General features: G+C 41.7%; 1 protein-coding gene across 1 annotated transcript in view; it reads right to left on the bottom strand.

Annotated features, from left to right (window-relative positions):
* galnt18b (UDP-N-acetyl-alpha-D-galactosamine:polypeptide N-acetylgalactosaminyltransferase 18b) overlaps positions 1-26,763 on the bottom strand; it is a 280,229-nt gene that overhangs the window by 34,727 nt on the left and 218,739 nt on the right.

The raw sequence follows: 26,763 nt of genomic DNA, 5'->3' as shown, positions 1-26,763 counted from the left end.
TTATTTTTCTTCAAGAGACGAGACATGATATTATAGGTATTATATAAGACACAAAATTAAAATATATAAAAGCAACTTTTTGAAGTGTATTCCTAATTCTCTGCAAAAAAAAACTCAATCATATTTTTTTTAAAGTTAAAGTTAAACTACCAATGATAGTCACACACACACTAGGTGTAGTGAAATGTGTCCTCTGCATTTGACCCATCCCCTTGTTCACTCCCCTCTTTAAAAAAGGAAGCAAATTGGAACCGGGCAAACTACCGACCTGTTTCTATTCTCAGTTCCATTTCGAAAGTAATGGAGAAAATAGTTTATGAACAGGTCGATAGTTACCTTGCCACTAATAATCTCATGTACAAATTCCAATCCGGCTTCAGAACTAACCACTCCACTGACACATGCCTTCTCTATCTGACCAACCACATCAAATATGAGGTGGACGCGGGCAAATACTGCGGCATGGTCATGCTGGACCTTCAGAAGGCATTTGACAACCGTTAACCACGCTATACTGTTGGATAAGCTCAGAGCAATCGGATTTAACAAAACCTCATGGAGCTGGATGCAATCTTACTTGGAGGGGAGGGAGCAGGTGGTAGAGGTAAACGGTAAACGGCACCGTGACACCCCCCCCCCCCCCCCCCCCTATCAGTGAGCTGTGGAGTCCCCCAAGGCAGTATATTAGGGCCTTTACTGTTCCTAATATACATAAACGACTTGTCATCGGCATGCGACTGTGAATTGTTCTTGTTTGCAGATGACTCGGCCTTGCTGGTATCAGACAGGGGACAAGTCACAGGTGGAGAAAATCCTCAGTACTGAGCTCTGTAGAACTTGCACCTGGCTCGCTGACAACAAGCTATCCATACACTTGAGTAAAACGGAATCCATCCTATTTGGGTCCCACATCAATCTTAAGAAAGTCAGTGACTTCACTATAAAAGTGGGTGACATTGTTATCACCAGGAAAGATGAGGTCACCTACCTAGGTTCCATTCTAGAGGCTAATCTTTCCTGTGATAAAATGGCAACCAATGTAATCAAAAAGGTTAACCAACGAACCACGATTTCTCTACAGAATCTCCTCTCTGGTCAACAAAAGCACCATGAGGATTCTGGCGGGAACTCTCGTTCAACCCTTTTTCGATTACGCATGCACCTCCTGGTACCCTAGCACCTCCAAAACCCCTCAAATCTAAATCCAAACATCCCAGAACAAGCTAGTCAGATTACTTCTAGACCTCCACCCCCAGATCCCACCTCACTCTACCCACTTCTCCAAAGTGGACTGGCTCAGGGTGGAGGACAGAGTAAAACAACTTGCACTGAGCCGAGTCTATAAAATCCGCTACATGGTCAAACTACTTCCGCCATAACCACAACACCAGGGGAGCTCCACTAACCACGTTAAACCCCAGATTCCGAACTAACAAAGGTCTTAACTCATTCTCTTTCTATTCCACATCAATGTGGAATGCGCTCCCAACAGGTATAAAAGGAAGGGCATCTCTATCCTCCTTCAAAACCGCAATAAAAGTTCACCTCCAGGCAGCTACAACCCTAAACTAACACCCTCCCCGGATTGCTAATAATCAAATGTAAACAATCAAATGCAGATACTTTTTCTTATGCCTTCTGATCTCTCTCTCTCTCTCTCTCTCTCTCTCTCTCTCTCTCCTCTCTCTCTCTCTCTCTCTCTCTCTCTCTCTCTCTCTCTCTCTATGTCCACTACTTGCTGTCCATATCCTACCAAGTCAGACCTACACTGTTCCAATATCCATTTCTCTGTTGTCATTGTTGATGACTGATGATAACAACCAAACCCCCCCCCCACCCCGGATTGTATATAATGTAAATAATTCAATGTGATTATCTTGTGTGATGACTGTATTATAACAATAGTATATATCTGATAGTATATATCTTTATCATGAATCAATTTAAGTGGACCCCGACTTAAACAAGTTGAAAAACGTATTCGGGTGTTACCATTTAGTGGTCAATTGCACAGAATATGTACTTCACTGTGCAACCTACTAATAAAAGTCTCAATCAATCAATCAAAAGAGGCATGGCGAAGATATTTATTAAAACAATCTTGCCTTCCTTCATACTTTCTCCAAACAAGCCGTTTGGAATTTGCCCAATTTGTGATGTTATTCCCAAGTGTGTGCCAGCAAATTTCTCCATATTGTAGAGGTTTAATCAAAGAGCTTTGCGTGAGTTCGCCATTGGAGCCCGGCATTGTAGTCCAGGGGTGTTCCAAACTATGGCCCGCGGGCCAAGTGTGGCCAGCCAGCGTCTTCAGTTTGATCAGCAAGATTTCCCAAGGTAAATAAGAAGTGTGGCCCGTGTTGGAATAATTGTTTGTAAGTTATCAAAAAACTTTCCGCTCTCTGGGTTTCCTGTGAGCATATGAGAGATGTCTTTGTTGTACCAAGCAAAAGTCTTGAAGATTCCACTGTATACAATGGAAGGAGACGGGAGGTGTTATCCATTGTCTTCAAAAACCTGCCCCAGCTGGAGCCAGGACGAGCCGAGGCCGAGACATCCTCTTCTTTTATCTTCAATGTGACCGAAAACAATGACTGTTTTACATACTTCCCATTCCTGCTGTGACATGTGTTGTGTGCGTGAACATTGAATATTTAAATAAAAGAGGAGACGAAAGCTTTTTCGTCCAGAGCATGGGTGACACTGTAGAAGTTACAGTGTCGACATGGTATCTCCTCAATTGAGTCCAAATTTAATTCTGTCTCTGTTTGATTCCTTGCCTTTTTGTCTTGTTTAAATAGATGTCAATCAAGTGTTTGAACCTGACAGCCCACAGTATGTCTAGAGTTTAATTTTAATAATATGACACTTTGAGTGCTACAAACATGCCGCCTCCCTCTGGACAAACGTTAGTAATGTTGGTCAAAGACCATGAGCTCAGCATCAATTTATATGACCCAATTCAAACAACCAACTCTGTTCACTGAACTATGTGGACATTATGAACAATGTCTTAGCCCACCATATACTATTTAAAAGTACACTTATAAAGGATGATGGGTAATGTGCAAAACACTCTCTCTCCACTAGGTATTCACGGAAGTAAGCAAGGTAGGAATCAAACTTTCACATACTCTTAATTTTAATGTTTTATAATTTATACTTCATATTGCAGTGTCGTCAAGGTCTGATGTAGGGAGGGTTGTTATGTGTTTTTGTTCAGTCTATTAGCTTTAGCTATATCTTGGGAAAAATCAATAAAACTCAAGTGTCTCTGATCATTTCCTGCTAATATTGTAAATCCTACATTCTTTATTTTTGTACAAATGATTTTATTTTACATCACAATCAACACTCTGCTGTGTGTCAAAAAAAAAGTGTTGTTGCGTCTATTTGTGTGTGCGTGTCATTGTGTGTGTGCGTGTGTACGCACCGAACAGCGTATTACATGTTTGGCAAACATCGCTCTTCAATTTGGTATGGTATTAATATGCAAGTTTAAATCATTGTGATTGCAGATTATGTGTGAATACAGCTGTGTAAATTGATGAGCATGAGTGCACAGGCACTTTGAATGAGACTGCACACAAGAGTTGGAATAAATAACAATAAAAAAAGACACTCACATCACACACTAGGACCAATTAAGTGTTGACACGCGGTAGAAAATGGATGGATGGATGGGCAATCAACCTATCCCAGGTGCATGTCTTTGAGGTGGGAAGAAGCCGGAGTACCCGTAGGGAACCCACGCAGTCACAGGGAGAACGTGCAAACTCCACACAGAAAGATCCCGAGCCCAGGACCATCGTAATGTGAGAGTACACGCATTAATCCCTGTGCCAACCGTGCTGTATATATATATATATATATATATATATATATATATATATTATATATATATATTATATATATATATATATACTACATACATACATACATACATACATACATACATACATACATACATACATACATACATACATACATACATACATACATACATACATATATATATATATATATATATATATATATATATATATATATTATATATATATATATATATATATATACTGTGATGAGGTGGCGACTTGTCCAGGGTGTAGCCCGCCTTCCGCCCGAATGCAGCTGAGATAGGCTCCAGCACCCCCCGCGACCCCAAAAGGGACAAGCGGTAGAAAATGGATGGAGGGGGCCATATATATATATATATATATATATATATATATATATATATATATTATATATATATATATATATATATATATATATATGGCCTCTGGACAATTTTTTTTAGCTCAATGTGGCCCCCAAGTCAAAAAGTTTGGACACACCTGCTGTAGTCAAACTCTTAATTTTTTGTTATTCCTCTTGTTGTGGGGCAGACTGACTGGTAAATGCACATGTTTCCTCTGGTGTTGCCATTTCTAATACAAAGTAGGGTATAGTTCTAACTTACATCTGTAAGTACACTCGATCTGGAAGCACTAACATCTAAGAACAAAAATGGCGGGGAGAAAATGCTGTCAAATAGAGGCACGTAAATAAGACCGCCCATAAAACGGCAGAACCTGAAAAGACGGTCAGAAAGCAGCTTTAAGATGGTCTGTAAAACATAATCTATGCAAACATTTGACCAAAGAACCACCATTACATGTTATGTAGACCACAAGGTAGTAATTTAAATGAAGAAAGTCTATTGCAGCACCAAGCAAACAATCGGAAAATTCCTGTTATATCAATTCCTAGATATGGTCGAAACTATTTAAAGTGCACTACGCATAATAAAAGCAACATTGTTAATATTGCTATTATGGATAATCTTAACAAAAACTCGTCAAAACAGCCCAATACCTATAATATGGGCTTTTTAAACATAAGATCATTGTCTCCCAAGGCGTTATTAGTTAATGAGGTCACTAGAGACAACAATCTTAACGTCATTGGTCTTAGCGAAACCTGGCTCAAACCAGACGAATTTTTTGCGCTAAATGAGGCATCTCCTCCTAATTATACGAATGCGCATGTTGCCCGTCCTCTTAAAAGGGGAGGGGGTGTCGCACTAATATACAATGAAAATTTTAACCTTACCCCTAACCTAAACAATAAATATAAATCGTTTGAGGTGCTTATTATGAGGTCTGTCACACCGCTACCTCTCGACCTGGCTGTTATCTACCGCCCCCCTGGGCCCTATTCGGACTTTATCAGTGAATTCTCAGAGTTCGTTGCTGATCTAGTGACGCACGCCGACAATATAATCATAATGGGGGACTTTAATATCCATATGAATACCCCATCGGACCCTCAGTGCGTGGCGCTCCAGACCATAATTGAAAGCTGTGGTCTTACACAAATAATACATGAACCCACGCATCGCAACGGTAATACAATAGATCTAGTGCTTGTCAGGGGTGTCACCACCTCCAAATTTACGATACTCCCGTACACTAAAGTAATGTCCGATCATTACCTTATAAAATTTGAAGTTTTGACTCATTGTCAACAAGCTAATAATATTAATAATAACTGCTATAGTGGCCGCAACATTAATGCTGCCACAACGATGACTCTTGCTGACCTACTGCCTTCGGTAATGGCACCATTCCCAAATTATGTCGGCTCTATTGATCAGAATCAGAACCAGAATCAGAATAGTTTTATTGCCATTGTTTGAGAACGGGTTCACAAACTAGGAATTTTTCTTGGTGCAAACGTGCGACATAAAACACATATAACACATATTTGGTATAAAAAGAGCTGTGACTGAGCTATCAGATAGACTTAGAAGGGATTCAAGGAATTCAAGGAGCTGCTGTTAGGAGTTATTGTTCATTTGCCTGATGGCCGAGGGGAAAAAAACTGTTCAGGTGGCGGGAGGTGTGGATCTGGATGGAGCGTAGTCTCCTGCCTGAGGGGAGAGGGGAGAATAGTGTGTGTCCAGGGTGAGAAGAGTCAGCTGTGATCCGACCCACACGCCTCCTGGTCCTGGAGGAGAACAAGTTCTGGAGGGATGGGAGCTTGTAGCCAATCACCTTCTCAGCAGCATGTACGATGCGCTGCAGTCTATTCTTATCCTGGACTGTGGCGCCGGGGAACCACACTGTGATGGAGGAGGTCAGGATGGACTCTATGATGGCTGAGTAAAACTGCACCAGCATCTCGGTCGGCACCTTAAGTTTCCTCAGCTGCCGCAGGAAGTACATCCTCTGCTGGGCCTTCTTGATGAGGGAGCTGATGGTCAGCTCCCACTTGAGGTCCTTGGTGATGGTGGTGCCCAAGAAACGGAAGGAGTCCACAATGGGGACGGGGGTGGGAGAGTTAATCAGGGTGAGGGGGGATGGTGGGGCTGTGACTTTCCTGAAGTCCATGATCATCTCCACTGTTTTCTGGGCGTTCAGCTCCAGGTTGTTGAGGCTGCATCAGGACGTCAGCCGGTCCACCTCTCTCCTGTAGGCGGACTCATCTCCATTCGAGATGAGCCCGATGAGGGTGGTGTCATCCGCAAACTTGAGCAGTTTTACGGATTGGTGACTGGAGGTGCAACAGTTTGTATACAGGGAGAAGAGCCAGGGGGAAAGTACACAGCCCTGAGGAGTACCAGTGTTTGTGGTTCGACTGTCCGAGACAATCTTCCCCAGCCGTACGTGCTGTCTTCGGTCTCATTAATCCAACTGCAGAGGGAGTCGGGCACGCTGAGCTGGTAGAGCTTGTCTCGTAGCAGTCCAGGGAGGATGGTGTTGAAGGCAGAGCTGAAGTCCACAAACAGGATCCTAGCGTAGGTTCCTGGGGAGTCCAGATGCTCCAGGATGAAGTGGAGGGCCAGGTTCACTGCATCATCCACAGACCTGTTGGCTCTGTAGGCGAACTGCAGTGGGTCCAGGAGGGGGGCGGTGATGTCCTTGAGGTGGGGCAGGACCAAGCGCTCAAAGGACTTAATGACCACAGACGTCAGCGCGACCGGCCTGTAGTCATTTAGTCCTGTGATCCGTGCTTTCTTGGGGACAGGGACAATGGTAGAGGTCTTAAAGCAGGACGGCACGCGGCATAGCTCCAGAGAGGTGTTAAAAATGTCAGTGAAGACAGGAGCCAGCTGGTCCGCACAGTGTCTGAGAGTGGAGGGGGAGACACCATCCGGCCCGGGGGCCTTCCGCGTATTCAGCTTCAAGAACTGCCGGCGTACATCCTCTTCTTTAATGGAGAGGGTCTTTACAGTCTTGTGATGTTTTGGGAGTCCTGTGATGTCATTGGAGTCCTTTGAGTCCTTTAACTCCTTTAATGATGTGCTGGCATTGGTGGGGAGGGTGATGGTGGGGGGAGCATGGCTTTTGATGAGCTGAAGGCCGTTCATGACGACAGTAATGTGTGTTGAGGCCCTGAGCGAGAGTCCGGTCATTCAGGGCCTGGGGGGTTTTGGGCTTATAGTTCGTAAGGGCCCTTAGACCTCTCCAAACTGCCGCAGAATCATTGGAGCGGAACTGTTCCTGTAGACGGTTAGAGTACACAGATTTAGCTTTCTCCACTTCCCTGGTGAAGTGGTACTTCGCTTCTCTGTATGTACTTCGGTCCCCGCTTCTCCACGCAGCCTCCTTCTTCTTGCGCAGCTGTCGGAGCTTGGGTGTGAACCAGGGCTTGTCGTTGTTATAACAAACCCTGGTGCGCGTTGGAATGATGCGCGCCTCATTGAACTGTATGTATGAGGTCACAGTGTCCGTATACTCGTCCAGATTGTTCGTGGCCGCTCCAATTGCCTCCCAGTCTGTCGTTTCCCAACAAGCACGCAACTCGTCCACAGACTCGGCGGTGAAACACTTAATGTTCCTCATAACAGGTTTAGCCAGTTTCAGTCTCTGTCTGTATGAAGGGATTAAGTGCACCATCACGTGATCTGATAGTCCAAGAGCAGCGCGCGGGACTGCATGAAAAGCCTTGCTTATTGTAGTGTAGCAGTGATCCAGCGTGTTCTCCTCTCTGGTCGGGCATTTAATAAACTGTCTATACTTTGGTAATTCCTGGCTCAAATTTCCCTTGTTAAAGTCACCAAGCACGATAACAAGAGAGTCAGGAAAAGACCGTTCCACATGTAAGATCTGTCTTGCGAGCGCGCGCTGAGCGTCACGCACGTCCGCGCCGGGCGGGATGTAAACAGCCACGAGAATGAATGAAACAATCTCACGCGGTGAGTAAAAGGGCTTACAGTGGATGAATAAATATTCCAGAGAAGAAGAACAGTGTCTGGAAATCGCTGTCACGTCTGTGCACCAGCTATTGTTGATAAAGAAGCATAGTCCACCGCCTCTTTTTTTGCCAGAGAGCGCCGCGTCTCGGTCCGCGCGGAGGAGATGAAAGCCCTCCAGTTGAAGCGCGCTGTCCGGGACACTTGCGCTCAGCCAAGTCTCCGTGAAACACAACACACAGGATGAGGAGAAGTCCTTGGTCCTTCTCATCAGCAACGCTAGCTCGTCCATCTTGTTGGCAAGTGAGCGGACGTTGGAGAGGAAGATGCCTGGTAGAGGCGTGCGTAATCCCCGTCCGCGAAGACGGACAAGCGCGCCCGCTCGCTTTCCTCTTCGATGCGGTTTCCCTCTTTTGAGCACAGAATGGACCAAATCCGCAGCTGACGCTAAGATGACCGGTAACAAGTCCATAGGCATGGTGGATCTGATGTTCAGTAGCTCTTCACGGGTGTAAGAGCACCCGGAAACACAATTTATGTACAAAAACAAACAAAACAGAGCGCACAAGAGCACCGAGGCAGCCTTCATCGGCGCCATGATGATGACGTATAACCTCACTAACAACTTTGACAATGCCCTGCGCGAAATTATTGATAGTATAGCACCGCTAAAGCAAAAAAGGGTCCCTAAAAGGCGCACTCCATGGTTTACAGAAGAAATTTGAGCTCATAAATTATCATGTAGAAAGCTGGAACGCAAATGGCGCGCTACTAAACTTGAGGTTTTCCATCAAGCATGGAAGTAGAAGCATTTAAGTCCCATCTTAAAACTCATTTGTATAATCTAGCCTTTAAATAGACCCCCCTTTTTTAGACCAGTTGATCTGCCGTTTCTTTTCTTCTCTCCTCTTCTCCCCTGTCCCTTGCGAGGGGGAGTTGCATAGGTCCGGTGGCCATGGATGAAGTGCTGGCTGTCCAGAGTCGGGACCCCAGGTGGACCATTAGCCTGTGCATCGGTTGGGGACATCTCTGCGCTGCTGACCCGTCTCTGCTCGGGATGGTTTCCTGCTGGCCCCGCTGCGGACTGGACTCTCGCTGATGTGTTGGATCCACTGTGGACTGGACTTTCACAATGTTATGTCAGACCCACTCGACATCCATTGCTTTCGGTCTCCCCTAGAGGGGGGGGGGGGGGGGGTTTACCCACATATGCGGTCCTCTCCAAGGTTTCTCATAGTCATTCACCGACGTCCCACTGGGGTGAGTTTTTCCTTGCCCGTATGTGGGCTCTGTACCGAGGATGTCGTTGTGGCTTGTACAGCCCTTTGAGACACTTGTGATTTAGGGCTATATAAATAAACATTGATTGATTGATTGAATGATAGTTTAATAACTTATAAACGCATGCTTACCATAGCTAAAGCTAAATACTACTCCAATCTCATCTGCCTCAACAAAAACGATCCTAAATTTCTGTTTAGTACAGTAGCATCGCTAACCCAACAAGGGACTCCTCCCAGTAGCTCCACCCACTCGGCAGAGGACTTTATGAATTTCTTTAATAAGAAAATTGAACTCATTAAAAAGGAGATTAAAGACAACGCATCCCAGCTACAACTGGGTTCTATTAACACAAATACGACTGTATATACGACGGATACCGCCCTCCAAAATAGTCTCTCTATTTTTGATGAAATAACATTAGAGGAATTATTACGGCGTGTAAGTGGGATAAAACAAACAACATGTTTACTTGACCCACTTCCTGGGAAACTTATCAAGGAACTGTTTGTATTATTAGGTCATCAGTGTTAAATATTATAAACTTATCACTTTCCTCCGGCACCGTTCCCCTAGCATTAAAAAAAGCGGTTATTCATCCTCTACTCAAAAGACCTAACCTCGATCCTGACCTTATGGTAAACTACCGGCCGGTGTCCCACCTTCCATTTATTTTGAAAATTCTTGAAAAAATTGTTGCACAGCAGCTAAATGAACACTTAGTGACTAACAATCTCTGTGAACCTTTTCAATCCGGTTTCAGGGCAAATCATTCTACGGAGACAGCCCTCACAAAAGTGACTAATGATCTACTGCTAACGATGGATTCTGATGCGTCATCTATGTTGCTGCTTCTTGATCTTAGCGCCGCTTTCGATACCGTCGATCATAATATTTTATTAGAGCGTATCAAAACACGTGTTGGTATGTCAGACTTAGCATTGTCGTGGTTTAACTCTTATCTTACTGACAGGATGCAGTGCGTCTCCCATAACAATGTGACCTCGGACTATGTCAAGGTAACGTGCGGAGTCCCCCAGGGTTCGGTTCTTGGCCCTGCACTCTTTAGTATTTACATGCTGCCGCTGGGTGACATCATACGCAAATACGGTGTTAGCTTTCACTGTTATGCTGATGACACCCAACTCTACATGCCCCTAAAGCTGACCAACACGCCGGATTGTAGTCAGCTGGAGGCGTGTCTTAATGAAATTAAACAATGGATGTCCGCTAACTTTTTGCAACTCAACGCTAAGAAAACGGAAATGCTGATTATCGGTCCTGCTAGACACCGACATCTATTTAATAATACCACCTTAACATTTGACAACCAAACAATTACACAAGGCGACTCGGTAAAGAATCTGGGTATTATCTTCGACCCAACTCTCTCGTTTGAGTCACACATTAAGAGTGTTACTAAAACGGCCTTCTTTCATCTCCGTAATATCGCTAAAATTCGTTCCATCTTGTCCACTAGCGACGCTGAGATCATTATTCATGCGTTCGTTACGTCTCGTCTCGATTACTGTAACATATTTTTTTCGGGTCTCCCTATGTCTAGCATTAAAAGATTACAGATGGTACAAAATGCGGCTGCTAGACTTTTGACAAAAACAAGAAAGTTTGATCATATTACGCCTATAGTGGCTCACCTGCACTGGCTTCCTGTGCACCTAAGATGCGACTTTAAGGTTTTACTACTTACGTATAAAATACTACACGGTTTAGCTCCAGCCTATCTCGCCGATTGTATTGTACCATATGTCCCGACAAGAAATCTGCGTTATAAGAACTCCGGTTTATTAGTGATTCCCAGAGCCAAAAAAAGTCTGCTGGCTATAGAGCGTTTTCTGTTCGGGCTCCAGTACTATGGAATGCCCTCCCAGTAACAGTTAGAGATGCTACCTCAGTAGAAGCATTTAAGTCCCATCTTAAAACTCATTTGTATACTCTAGCCTTTAAATAGACCCCCTTTTTAGACCAGTTGATCTGCCGTTTCTTTTCTTCTCTCCTCTGCTCCCCTCTTCCTGGGAGGGGGGGTTGCACAGGTCCGGTGGCCATGGATGAAGTGCTTGCTGTCCAGAGTCGGGACCCCGGGTGGACCGCTAGCCTGTGCATTGGTTGGGGACATCTCTGCGCTGCTGACCCGTCTCCGCTCGGGAAGGTTTCCTGCTGGCCCCACTATGGACTGGACTCTCGCTGATGTGTTGGATCCACTGTGGACTGGACTTTCACAATATTATGTCAGACCCACTCGACATCCATTGCTTTCGGTCTCCCCTAGAGGGGGGGGTTCACCCACATATGCGGTCCTCTCCAAGGTTTCTCATAGTCATTCACAACGACGTCCCACTGGGGTGAGTTTTTCCTTGCCCGTATGTGGGCTCTGTACCGAGGATGTCGTTGTGGCTTGTGCAGCCCTTTGAGACACTTGTGATTTAGGGCTATATAAATAAACATTGATTGATTGATTGATTGATTGAAAAAAAAATCATAATATGATCCTTTAAAATGCTCCAACTAGTGCCAAATTATTCAATAAACAAATAAATATACTGCCAAGATTACAACGTCTGGTGTATTGCATGAAAATAAAAATTAACAATTAATAAACGGATTTAATGTGAACACTAAAACCAGCAAATAAATATCTAGCTTCAAAATGATCTGCAAAGCATATTTACTCTGGGAATTATTTAGAAAACCTCAAGATCATCTGATGGGTGCTGTGATGCAACACTGCCTAAAACCAAAAGTCCCAATGCACACACAAAGCCTTAAAGATTTAAAGGCTGCACAGATGTTGCCGTGACATTCTGATGGGCCTGATGTTCAGACCTTCTTTAACACATAAAATAATGTATGACATTTTTTTCTAAGACTTTTAAAGCCTAACTACTTCAGTCGCATACAACAAATTCTCAACGGTGATTTTTTAGTATTATAATTAAAAGGGCTATTTTGTCTGTGCTAAAGAGGGAACCTAATTCATTATGCTCCAAATTGCTGGTGCTTTGCCTCTTTTCAAGTGGGAGAGCGGCCGAGGAACCTCATAGTGCTGTGAGTGCAGTGGGTTGCTGTTTACAAGCACTCTTTTTTGTCACTGCTCTACACTTCTCCAGCCTGAACTGTCAGGAGGATTGTCCCTGAGGTGCTAAATGTCCAAAAAGGTTGTTGTGGTCGTAATTAAAAACAAGCAAACAAAAAAAAAACATTATTTCAGCATTGTAACAGGCCCTTAATACTACCTTTGCTAAGCTCAGTACTTCCTCCCCTACCGGTTTTAAGAGTCGCTGTCTGTCGCCTATAGAAGGGATATTCAACTGAATTACACCATATTTGCAGCAAAATCCCAAAACAGTAGAGTGCTCCAGTTGTATAGAAAAACTTGGAGCATGGTAAACACATTACATTACATTACTTGCATTGACATTTTAACCTTGCTTACAAACATAGAACACTGGGGTCCACACTTGTAATTTACATAACTGAGGCGTTCCTCAAGGCACCCCTTTAAGTCCTCTCATTTTTGTCAGTAACACATTTTTGTTTTATGTAACTAAAGTGTTGCTGTAGCTTGTTTACTGCAGATGCCGTCAGTAGTCATTTGTTCAACTTCTTAAGTTACCGTATTTTCCGGACCATAGGGCGCACCGGATTATAAGGCACACTGCCGATGAGCGTGAAAAACTGTCCGATGCGTAACTCTCTAATAACTAAAGTTCCTTGGGTGAATAATGTAAACTCACTAGACCGGTATGTTTTAGCGCTTTCATGGCGAGTTCACTGACAGATATAAGTAAGAACTTTACACTACTTTATATTAGAAATGGCAACAGCGGAGGACGAATGTCCCGTAACAAGAGGATAGAGAAAAAGAAGAAGCTTATTGACTACGGTGTCGCTACAAAGGCGGACCCGCACAAATTTTCAGGACTTATGCAGATCCCAAATACAGATCAACAGGTAACAGAAGGTAAGAAAAGTGGCTTTTGCATAATATTGCAAAACAATACGCCAGATAATATGTCTTACTTTATACACACACCATAATAATACTTGTATGTTGAACCACAGTACAATCAAGCAGTGCGGCTTCATAGCTTACCAAAGTCGTAATAAAACATTTTGATAGATTTTTGAGCGCCATGTGTAATGTTCTATATTTTCAATGGAACATATAACATTTTGGTGTTGTTTACTTCTCTTATGTGTGATTGCCATCGTATTGCAGTCTACGCGTATCTCTTATGTATGACTGACATCTACTGGTCACACTTATCATTTCACCATGTACTAAATCAAATAGCTTCGAGGTCGTTAAGCACAACCAAAATCATTCCGTACATTAGGCGCACCGAGTTATAAGGCGCACTGTCGAGTTTTGACGAAATCAAAGGATTTTATGTGTGCCTTATAGTCCGAAAAATTTGCTATACTAGTAGTGTTCCATTTTAAAGTTAAAGTTAAAGTACCAATGATTGTCACACACACACTAGGTGTGGTGAAATTTGTCCTCTGCATTTGACCCATCCCCTTGTTCACCTCCTGGGAGGTGAGGGGAGCAGTGGGCAGCAGCGGTGCCGCGCCCGGGAATCATTTTTGGTGATTTAACCCCCAATTCCAACCCGTGATGCTGAGTGCTTTTTATAGTCTTTGGTATAGGTCCTCTCTTTTTCATATGTTGTGCTATTTTAACTGGTAGCCAGCGAGTTAAGTGCAAAAAGTTTTGAAGCAGATTCTTAAAATTAACACTAGAGTGGCTAAACTAGCTTTTTTACAGAAAGTCCTTAAAAATAGCAGAGCCCTCCTGTAACTCTAACACAATAAATATAATATGTACTGCAGAGGATAAGTCCAGCACCCTGGTCCTTAGCTTTCTGGAAATGTGGCACCCAAACCAATGTAGTTGAATATCCCTGGCTTTTAGTCTACACTACAGTATTAAAAAAAAAAAAAGCCTCAGTAAAATCTTGAATAAACTTAAACAAAGCACAGGCAGACAGGCAGGTGTGTTCATTAGGTTATGCTGGGCTGAATTCCATTGATTATTAAGTTGAGACATTTTTAAAAACATTCAAATCATTGTGAAAATAGGAGAGTGTACAGTCCAGTCCGTACAGTAAGTCGACTACCTATTTGGTTGAAGGCACAAACATGTGATTGCATGACATGCTTTCTAAATGCGAGGATGCACAGCATGTAGCAGCGTCATTTAAAGCGTTTATATTTATACAGTAGGCGCTCCGTTCTAATGAGCGCGGCAGGTGCTAACTGCTGTTACTTCACAGGCTAATCATGACTAATTGCAATCTGTCAACCCACTAAATCTCGGTTATAGTTACAATGGGCGATTTTCGATATAAATAATAGGTTAAAAAACTTAAAACAGGATGGGATCCTATGAAATGAATTAGATTTACAACCGATTTAGATTTTGTTAAATGTGCTTGTGCATAAAAGTGCTTGTTAAATCTTGATTGTACTATGTATTGATATACTACTCTTAAACAAGTTACATGTGAAGGTTTTTAATGTTACTATACATTATAAAGTACCATTCAAATAATATTTGAACAATAATCCACATATATTATTGTACTATTAATGCCAAAAGAATTTGGACAAACAAATATAAATATTTTAATATTTCACTCAAACCATGTAATGCTTAAATAAGTGAAATATTTGCAGCTAATGTGTTATTATTTCCTGTCGCTGCACTTTTGTGTTATATGCTTAATTGTTATCATTCTCTTTTGACAAACTGTGAAGATTTCCCTGCTGTTTAGATAGATAGGTCTTTATTGTCATTGCACGAGTACAACGAAACTTTGATTTCAGCACAAACTCGTTCAAGATTAGACAAACAAACAGTATACAGGGTTACAGAACAGGAACGCTGATGGGTCGCCTCAAGACATTACTAAGACATTTATGTGGTGTTCTGCAACTAAATGACCAGAAGTGGGTCATTACATTCAAGATGGAAGACAGGCTGCCTCAGCATTGTGGAGGAAGTTAAATAGTGCTTTACGATTTGGTTCTAAATAGAGCCATTTAATTTAGCAATTGAATGCATGGCTCGGCAGACAAAAGGAGCACACGTACAAATTGATGACAGTGTCTCAAGAGCAAGACAGTTTAATAATAGCATTCGTGTTTAGAAAAAACATGAAGGGGAGAGAGATGATGGCACAAACAGATCATCTTTGTGTTCTACTTTACTACAGGTTGGCTTTCATTTGTTCATTCAATGTCTGTGGGAGTGATGTAAATGTATCCGGTTATTGACGGTTTTCTCATTAATTACTTCTTTTCATCTGTTTGGGTTTGCGTATTTGTTATCTGTTCCTGTGGTACTGACTGACTGGTATTTTTGCAAGAAACTTCCCAAAAATATTTTGGTGCAATGAATAAATAAGTACAAAACAATAACAATAATGTGCATCCATCTTTTATATCTCTTGTCCTCATTAGGGTCTTGGGTGATGCTGGAGCTTCCAGCTGACCCGTTGAACACCTGGGGTCTGATTTACTAAGGTCTAAACACCTTCCGCTAAACCGCGTGTGCAATCTATAAATTACTGTCACTGCGTGTGCAAATGAAGAGTGTCCAGACCGCCTTATTTAAGTAGGGATGTTGCATGTACTATACAGAAACAATCACATTTATTGCAAATGCATGTCATCATGCAGGAGACATCTACCACTTTCTATGGGCATTTTAGCATCAGTTGTGCAGTGCATCTACAACCTTTCTTTTTTTAAAGGCCTACTGAAACCCACTACTACCGACCACGCAGTCTGATAGTTTATATATCAATGATGACATCTTAACATTGCAACACATGCCAATACGGCCGGGTTAACTTATAAAGTGCAATTTTAAATTTCCCGGGAAATATCCGGCTGAAAACGTCTCGGTATGATGACATTTGCGCGTGTCGTCACGGAGTTTGCGGAAGTATTGGGACACCATTGTGTCCCAATACAAACAGCTCAACAACAGCTTTTCATCGCAAAATTCCACAGTATTCTGGACATCTGTGTTGGTGAATATTTTACAATTTGTTTAATGGACAATGAAGACAGCAAAGAAGAAAGCTGTAGGTGGGATCAGTGTATTAGCGGCTGGCTGCAGCAACACAACCAGGAGGACTTTGAGTTGGATAGCAGACGCGCTACCGTGAGTACGCAGCTTTCTTCCCAACATTTGATCGCTTGCCCGTCCGTGCGTGCCGCTATGTGCATGTCACGTACGTAACTTTGGGGAAATATATGTGCTGTATAAACTTTGCAGAAGTAAACGGTACTTTGGGCTGTGGGATTGAGTGTGTTGTGCGGGTGTTTGAAATGTATTGGTGGGTTATATGGACGGGAGGGGGGAGGTGTTTGTTATGCGCGATTAATTTGTGGCATACTAAATATAAGCCTGGTTGTGTTGTGGCTAATAGAGTATATATATGTCTTGTGTTTTTTAATGTTTTAGTCATTCCCACCTGAATATCAGGTCCCACCCGCCTCTCACAGCATCTTCCCTATCTGAATCGCTTCCACTGCCCTCTAATCCTTCACTTTCACTTTCCTCATCCACGAATCTTTCATCCTCGCTCAAATTAATGGGGTAATCGTTGCTTTCTCGGTCCGAATCGCTCACGCTGCTGGCGTCCATGATTGAAAACAATGCTCGTCAACCTGTGACGTCACGCTACTTCCGGTACAGGCAAGGCTTTTTTTTATCAGCGACCAAAAGTTGCGAACTTTATCGTCGATGTTCTCTACTAAATCCTTTCAGCAAAAATATGGCAATATCGCGAAATGATCAAGTATGACACATAGAATGGATCTGCTATCCCCGTTGAAATAAGAACATTTAATTTCAGTAGGCCTTTAACCTCTGAAGGTGCATGGGAGGGAGGCTGCACTACTGTGTTTAAGACACAAAAAAAGCATACTTCAAGATGTTTTTCTAATAAAAGATGTATGTGGGTAATATACCTTCTATGTGGAAAAAGACAAACGTCATAAAAATAATATTTAATGACACCAAAATGCATCAATTTAATTTGTTTTGAAATTGGATATTGCTAAATAGGCGCCGTGTAACCTTTTTCGGAGGATATGGTGTGTCTTTGCAGCGCGAGCACTCCTCTCTCACAGCCGTGTGTGGAACTGTGTAAGTTTGGCGTCCTTTTCAAGCGTGTATACAATGCAAAATAGTGCTGCCGAAACGATGATGAGTGTTGATAAATCACAATGCGTGTGCTGTATAACATATATGCATTTTCTCTTCCCAAATCTGGATCAAAGAATTCCAAATGCAGATGATGGGTCAGTTGAGGACTTGAGTGAGCTCATAGACAGAAATCCCAATTCCATGTTTCTTAAAAGTGTAACAAAAGAAGAAATAATCAAAATTGTAAAAAATTGTAAATCCAAGACTTCAACTGACTGTCATGGAATAGATATGGTAACGATAAAAAAGGTTATAGAAGACATTTCAGAACCTCTGACATATATCACCAATGTATCATTTTTAACGGGAAAATTCCCAGACAAAATGAAAATTGCAAAAGTCGTACCAATCTATAAGAATGGAGACGTACACCAGTTTACTAACTACAGACCAGTTTCATTACTTCCACAATTCTCCAAAATCATGGGAAAATTATTCAATAGTCGATTAGATTTATTTATTAACAAAAGTGGGACGCTCGTGGAGAACCAATATGGATTTCGAGCAAATATCTCAACATCAATAGCATTAATTAAAATAACAGAGGAAATTACCAATGCAATAGATGGTAAAGAATGTGCGGCAGCAGTATTCATGGACTTAACAAAAGCATTTGATACAATTAATCATGATATTTTAATACAAAAATTAGAACGATATGGCATCAGAGGTTTGGTATTGAACTGGGTAAGAAGCTATTTAACCAACAGGAAGCAATATGTGAAGATGGGTGAAAATATGTCAACACGGCTAGATATATCCTGTGGTGTGCCGCAGGGATCAATACTGGGACCAAAATTGTTTAATCTTTATATAAACGACATTTGTAAAGTTACAAAGGACTTAAAGTTAGTTTTATTTGCAGATGATACAACTGCTTTCTGTTCAGGAGAGAACACACAGAAGATAATACACATAATAACAGAAGAAATGAACAAATTAAAAAGATGGTTTGACAAAAACAGACTATTTTTGAATCTCAGTAAAACTAAAATAATGCTATTTGGTAATAGTAGGAAAGAGCATCATACGCAAATACAAATAGACGGAGCAGACATCGAAAGGGTAAAAGAAACCAGATTTTTGGGAGTATTAATAGATGATAAAATGAACTGGAAATCTCATATACAAAACATACAACATAAGGTAGCAAAAAACATTTCAATAATGAATAAAACAAAACACGTCCTGGGCCAAAAATCACTTCATATTCTCTACTGCTCACTAGTGTTACCATATCTGACTTATTGTGCAGAAATATGGGGAAATAACTACAAATGTGCGCTACATTCGTTAACCATGTTACAAAAAAGATCAGTTAGAATAATACATAATGTTGGATATAGAGAACATACAAACCCTTTATTTATTAAGTCAAAAAATATTAAAGTTTGGTGATTTGGTAAAATTGCAAACAGCTAAAATGATGTACAAAGCAATCTATAACCTGCTACCAAAGAATGTACAACATTTCTTCTCAACTAAAGAGGAGAAATATAACCTTAGAGGAAAAAATAATTTAAAACATTTATATGCACATACAACACTTAAAACTTTTAGCATAACAGTATGTGGAATTAAATTATGGAATGGATTAAGTAAAGAAGTTAAAAATTGTACTGACATGATCCAGTTGAAGAGGTTGTTTAAATTAATAGTGCTTACAAAGTACAAAGAAGAAGAATTATGAGAAAAACTTCCAACCTTATTGAAAATATTCTTCATCTCAGTATGTTAATAATGACTGAATTAATTAATTACATATTACAAACTGTTGTATATACTAATTCATAGATGTTATTTTATTATATAAAAAGGTCAGTAAATGATTTTATATAATTGTAAATGCTTTGAAGTGGGAAAGGGGTAGGATTAAATAAGCTTTGCTTCTTCCTACTCCTTTTCGGGCATGATGTAAATGAAATGATATGAAATTGTGTGATGTATTATGATGTAAATGTGTTCATGTTCGAAATAAACTATAATAATTGTGCGCATTTTGATGATCAGCATATATTTTGCATATTAATGAAGACAGAGACGCAAAATGGATTGCACACCTTATTCTGCTCACTTAACAGACGCAATCCACTTTGTACACGTTTAAGACCAGCTTTGTGTGTGCTATCACGTTTGCACTGGTTTTAGCATACACAAACCTTTAGTAAATGGTAAATGGGTTGTACTTGTATAGCGCTTTTCTACCTTTTTTTAAGGAACTCAAAGCGCTTTGACACTATATTCCACATTCACCCATTCACACACACACATTCACACACTGATGGCGGGAGCTGCCATGCACGGCGCTAACCAGGCCCATCAGGAGCAAGGGTGAAGTGTCTTGCCCAAGGACACAATGGACGTGACTAGGATGTTAGAAGGTGGGGATTGAACCAGTAACCCTCAGATTGCTGGCACGGCCACTCTACCAACTTCGCCACGCTGTCCCATTTAGTAAAGAAAACCCCTGATTTCCTCACTCTAAGGTCGACATGCTAACCAATAAGCCACCAAAAAGTACATCACAATTAATAATGATACTGATACCAACGTGGAATTAATAAATTTGATTTAAAATAAACATCCTGGTGGTGTAATGGTGCACACTACTGCCTTTTGTGCAGATAACACAGCTTTGATTCCTGGCCTGGTTGCAACACCCAGTCGTTGGAGCTGTCCAGTGCTGGTCACAATCCCAAACAAATGGGAGGGTTGTGTTAGGAAGAGCATCTGGCTAAAAACTAAGACAAAACAAAGGCGAACCCTGAAAAGGAACACCGCCAGACAACAGCATTTAACATGTTTTTACCTTGGCCATACATCCTCAGATGAGCTTATAATGTTGTGCTGACTGCTAATTCCTTCTGAATCCAAAGGACCAAATGTACAGTAAGCAGATAGTTGTGTGTGGTGTACCATGACAATATCAACGCAGCACACCATGGCTGGGCGGCGTGGCTCGGTTGGTAGAGCGGTTGTGCCAGCAACTCGGGGACGGCGTGGCGCGGTTGGGAGAGTGGCCGTGCCAGCAACCTGAGGGTTCCTGGTTCGATCCCCACCTTCTACCAACCTCGTCACATCCGTTGTGTCCTTGAGCAGGACACGTCACCCTTGCTCCTGATGGGTCGTGGTTAGGGCCTTGCATGGCAGCTCCCGCCATCAGTGTGTGAATGTGTGTGTGAATGGGTGAATGTGGAAATAGTGTCAAAGCGCTTTGATTACCTTGAAGGTGGAAAAGCATCATACAAGTATAACCCATTTACTATTTAACTCAAGGGTTCCAGGTTCGATTCCCGCTTCCGCCACTGTTGTGTCCTTGGGCAATACACTTTACCCACCTGCTCCCAGTGCCACCCACACTGGTTTAAATGTAGCTTAAAGATGTAGATAATAAGTTTCACTATGTAAAGCGCTTTGAGTCACTAGAGATAAAACGCTATATAAATATAATTCACTTCACACAAACAACGCTCCAGATTCTAGTTCCGCAAACCTGAAACCTTGTCTAAAAAATCGAGGAAACATACAGTAGAAACTATAGCAACGAGCTGTAACACAGGTAGTATAGAAGAGGACATACAAGATGAGGGAATGATGGGACTATTTTAGACAAAAAACTAAGAAAAGAAAAGACTGGAAAAAATAATGCAAACGGCATGAAACCAGACTTTATTATTTACTGAGCAAGCTAGAGTGGAGTACACTCCAACAAAGTAGCCACAATGCTTTTTTAGCTTCTTGATTGGCTATTTTCCGTGCCATGTCACAATTCACATAGCCATGACTTGGCAGTCGTCGGCTTTCCCCCAGACATTTTGTTTTGGTCGTGAATACAGAACATGTTGAATACTTACCATGCGCTGACCGTTTTGGAGCCAATTATTGGAACAAATTCACTCTTAACACGCGTCAGACCACAGGGCAATCTTATAAGACTTCAGGTAATCAAGCATTTGCTATCTTTTGTTGGAAGACTAAGGGGGTAAATTGGGACAAAAACAGACCAATTTTTTTATGTGTGGCCTGCTATACACTTACTCTTCAATTATTGAAACCGTTCTTTAGGATGCAATCTAGCCAAGATAACCCACATAAACTCACAAGCTCCTGACCTTGTGAGTTAAAACATGTTCATTTAATGCATAATATAAAAATCACCAGCCAACTGACACATTTTCTTCTGAGTAGCAAGTTCCAGTTTCCCTCCTTGTTAATCAGTGATGGAACTACACACTGTCGCCTGCCACACTTTTCTAGCTTAAGCTCATCATCGATAAATGTGTTGGAATCTGAAATCGGCTTTCCATATTCAGAGGCCTAAAAGTGCTTGATGCTGTTGCTCATTCACCCTGAAATCTAGAGACGCTTGGGTTCATCCATCAGTCATGCCGTGAGTCATCACTGCAAGCCCGAGGTAGCAAAGTGGTGGTAGACGGCATTTTCCTGATAAACATCATGCGTCTGAATAAAACCTGACATATTGTTTCATGGAAGTGCATCCATCACAGCTGTACTTTGAAAACTCCATTTAAAGTTCCTTTCAGCTAAAAAACATTGCACACAATAGATGGAACAAAAGCACTCAGACTATGCGTATAGCGGAACATCTGAAGACGAATGCCCCCGCATTCGTATGATTCGGAGATTGATAAAAACCTTAAAGGCCTACTGAAATGAAATTTTCTTATTAAACGGGGATAGCAGGTCCATTCTATGTGTCATACTTGATCATTTCGCGATATTGCCATATTTTTGCTGAAAGGATTTAGTAGAGAACATCGACGATAAAGTTCGCAACTTTTGGTCGCTGATAAAAAAGCTTTGCCTGTACCGGAAGTAGCGTGACGTCACAGGTTGTGGAGCTCCTCACATCTGCACATTGTTTACAATCATGGCCAGCAGCAGCGAGAGCGATTCGGACCGAGAAAGCGACGATTACCCCATTAATTTGAGTGAAGGATTAGAGGGCAGTGGAAGCGATTCAGATAGGGAAGATGCTGTGAGAGGCGGATGGGACCTGATATTCAGCTGGGAATGACTAAAACAGTAAATAAACACAAGACATATATATACTCTATAAGCCACAACACAACCAGGCTTATATTTAGTATGCCACAAATTAATCCGCATAACAAACCCACCAATACAAATCAAACACCCGCACAACACACTCAATCCCACAGCCCAAAGTACCGTTCACCTCCGCAAAGTTCATACAGCACATATATTTCCCCAAAGTTACGTACGTGAAATGCACATAGCGGCAGGCACGGACGGGCAAGCGATCAAATGTTTGGAAGCCAAAGATGCGTACTCACGGTAGCGCGTCTGCTATCCAACTCAAAGTCCTCCTGGTTGTGTTGCTGCAGCCAGCCGCTAATACACCGATCCCACCTACAGCTTTCTTCTTTGCTGTCTTCATTGTTCATTAAACAAATTGCAAAAGATTCACCAACACAGATGTCCAGAATACTGTGGAATTTTGCGATGAAAACAGACGACTTAATAGCTGGCCACAATGGTGTCCCAATATGTCCGCACAATCCGTGTCGTCACGCGCAAACGTCATCATACCGAGACGTTTTCAGCAGAATATTTTGCGGGAAATTTAAAATTGCACTTTATAAATTAACCCGGCCGTATTGGCATGTGTTGCAATGTTAAGATTTCATCATTGATCTATAAACTATCAGACTGTGTGGTCGGTAGTAGTGGGTTTCAGTAGGCCTTTAAGGAAAAACATGCTTCTAAATTTGCACAGAACTTGAACCGCTGTGTCAGCACACCTCATGGGAGTTCAGTTTAACGATTTACTTTGAAACAATGGTTTTGCTTTTACTATGATTGTTTGTTTTTTTCAAATCTAAGCCCACTGGAGGTTTTCATCCTAAGACATACCTCAGCCAAGGCTTAACATTTGAAAATTCAATGTGTGAATGGATACAACTGAGACAGCCTTTTCAAAAGCTAAACCAGTTAAATAATACCATTCTTCATGTACATGTACATTACCAACTATTTGTCAACTACCAAACTGCAAATTGTAATTGGAGTTGGCATGATTATAAATAACAACATTTCCTGATTCAAAGTGCACCTGCATCAAAGTTGAACTTTCTTTTCTATTTAGCAACAGACCCATTAACAAGGGCCTCCTGACAAAAAGAGAACATCAAAAATGTTTCAATGCGCAGTCAAGTGCTTAACATTTCTTTAGACATTTCCCTTTCCATTTCATACTTGTGTGTCTGTCTGGACGCGTTCTGCTTTCATCTCGCTGCACCCAATCTCCCATCCTTCACCGCACCGAGACTGGTTCTAAAAACACCCAAATGTTTCCCGCTGCAATCATTTCACATTTCCTCAGCATATGCTATGATAGCTCCTCACATCAAAGCACATGCAAGGTAACACTGCCGCTCCTCCTTTGCTGCCCAGAGCTGTGCAGATAATTGGCATGGAGTTTCTACTTGTATGCATCATTTTCACACTGTCTGCTATCAGTACATTTACCACCACAGGCTATCCTTCAACTTCGTTTCCAACAAAAAAAACAAAAAACATGTGATTTTACATGATCGGTGGAGAATTTGATTAGGTACACATACATAATCTAATGGAATAATCAATATTAGAAATAATATACTGTTTTGGGTGTCAAATTATCACATTAATTGCAATTAATTAAAGTCATATTTAGTGCATGATCTAATTTTTAATCTTTAACACAGCGCTATTCAATTGGTGGCCAGAGGCCGAATACAGCACGGGAATGCAGTGGCGGGCCGTGTGTTTCCCACCTAGGCCCAAAATCCAAAATCGATTTAAAAAATATATATATTTTAAACATTTTTATAAAAATCTGTCTTGTCCACACAGCTGCTGTACAGATTTACTTAAGAAAAGAGAAGTGTTGGATACTTCTTTTGTTGCCTTATTTGTATTTGACTTGATTAAATGTTTGGGTGGAATTTTATTCAACAAACCCATCCATCCATCCATTTTCTATCACTTATCCCTCTCTGGGTCGCGGGGGGGGGGGGGGGGGGGGGGGGGGGGGATGGGTGGCATGAGCCTATTCCAGCTGCATTGGAACCAGTTTTCTTTTAAGTAATACAGAAATGTATCAAAAGCTGTTTATATATTTTATGGAGCAATGTAGTTAACCATAGAACTGGCATCCAATGTTATTAAAAAAGTATTGATTTTGAATCGAGAATTGTTTTGAATTGAGAATCGATTCTAAATCAAATCGTTACCCCCAAGAATAAAATCAAATCTTGTGTTGCCCAAAGATTCACAGCCCAAGTAACTAAGGTGTTGTTGTAGCTTGTTTACTTTCAATGCAGTCAGTAGTCCCTTGTTCAACATTTTAGTTGTAATAGTAGTCATACTTGCCAACCTTGAGACTTCCAAATTCAGCAGATAGGGGGAGCGGGGGGTGTTTGGTGGTAGCGAGGGGTGTATATTGTAGCGTGTATATTGTAGCCCCCGATAATGTTGTCCGGGTGGAGATCAGGAGAAATTCGGGAGAATTGTTGCCACGGGAGATTTTCGGGAGGGGCACTGAAATTCGTGAGTCTCCCGGGAAAATCGGGAGGGTTAGCAAGTATGATAGTAGTTCCTCTCTTTTTCATTATTGCGCTATTGAAACGGTGGCCCGCAGTTTAAAAAACGTGTGAGAGACCCACATTTTTGCAGCAGATTCTTTAAAACATTAGGCCTGATTTGCTAAAGGTTTGCATGTACTAAAACAGGTGCAAACTTGATAGCGCATCTCCTAAATGTGGGCAAAGTGGATTGCATCTGCTAAGCGAGCAGAATAAGATATGCAATCCATTTTGTGTCTCTGCCTTCAAAAATAAGCAGAATATACAAACCCCGTTTCCATGAGTTGGGAAATTGTGTTAGATGTAAATATAAACGGAATACAATGATTTGCAAATCATTTTCAACCCATATTCAGTTGAATATGCTACAAAGACAACATATTTGATGTTCAAACTGATAAACATTTTTTTTTGCAAATAATCATTAACTTTAGAATTTGATGCCAGCAACACGTGACAAAGAAGTTGGGAAAGGTGGCAATAAATACTGATAAAGTTGAGGAATGCTCATCAAACACTTATTTGGAACATCCCACAGGTGAACAGGCAAATTGGGAACAGGTGGGTGCCATGATTGGGTATAAAAGTAGATTCCATGAAATGCTCAGTCATTCACAAACAAGAATGGGGCGAGGGTCACCACTTTGTCAACAAATGCCTGAGCAAATTGTTGAACAGTTTAAGAAAAACTTTCTCAACCAGCTATTGCAAGGAATTTAGGGATTTCACCATCTAGGGTCCGTAATATCATCAAAGGGTTCAGAGAATCTGGAAAAATCACTGCACGTAAGCAGCTAAGCCCGTGACCTTCGATCCCTCAGGCTGTACTGCATCAACAAGCGACATCTGTGTATAAAAGACATCACCAGATGGGCTCAGGAACACTTCAGAAACCCACTGTCAGTAACTACAGTTGGTCGCTACATCTGTAAGTGCAAGTTAAAACTCTCCTATGCAAGGCGAAAACCGTTTATCAACAACACCCAGAAACGTCGTCGGCTTCGCTGGGCCTGAGCTCATCTAAGATGGATTGATACAAAGTGGAAAAGTGTTCTGTGGTCTGACAAGTCCACATTTCAAATTGTTTTTGGAAACTGTGGACGTCGTGTCCTCCGACCAAAGAAGAAAAGAACCATCCGGATTGTTATAGGCGCAAAGTTGAAAAAACAGCATCTGTGATGGTATGGGGGTGTATTAGTGCCCAAGACATGGGTAACTTACACTTCTGTGAAGGCGCCATTAATGCTGAAAGGTACATACAGGTTTTGGAGCAACATATGTTGCCATCCAAGCAACGTTATCATGGACGCCCCTGCTTATTTCAGCAAGACAATGCCACGTCACGTGTTACATCAACGTGGCTTCATAGTAAAAGAGTGCGGGTACTAGACTGGCCTGCCTGTAGTCCAGACCTGTCTCCCATTGAAAATGTGTGGTGCATTATGAAGCCTAAA

The sequence above is a fragment of the Entelurus aequoreus genome, linkage group LG02 (genome assembly GCF_033978785.1).
Source record: "Entelurus aequoreus isolate RoL-2023_Sb linkage group LG02, RoL_Eaeq_v1.1, whole genome shotgun sequence".
Classification (NCBI taxonomy): domain Eukaryota; kingdom Metazoa; phylum Chordata; class Actinopteri; order Syngnathiformes; family Syngnathidae; genus Entelurus; species Entelurus aequoreus.
This window is presented reverse-complemented; position numbering and strand designations above follow the sequence as displayed.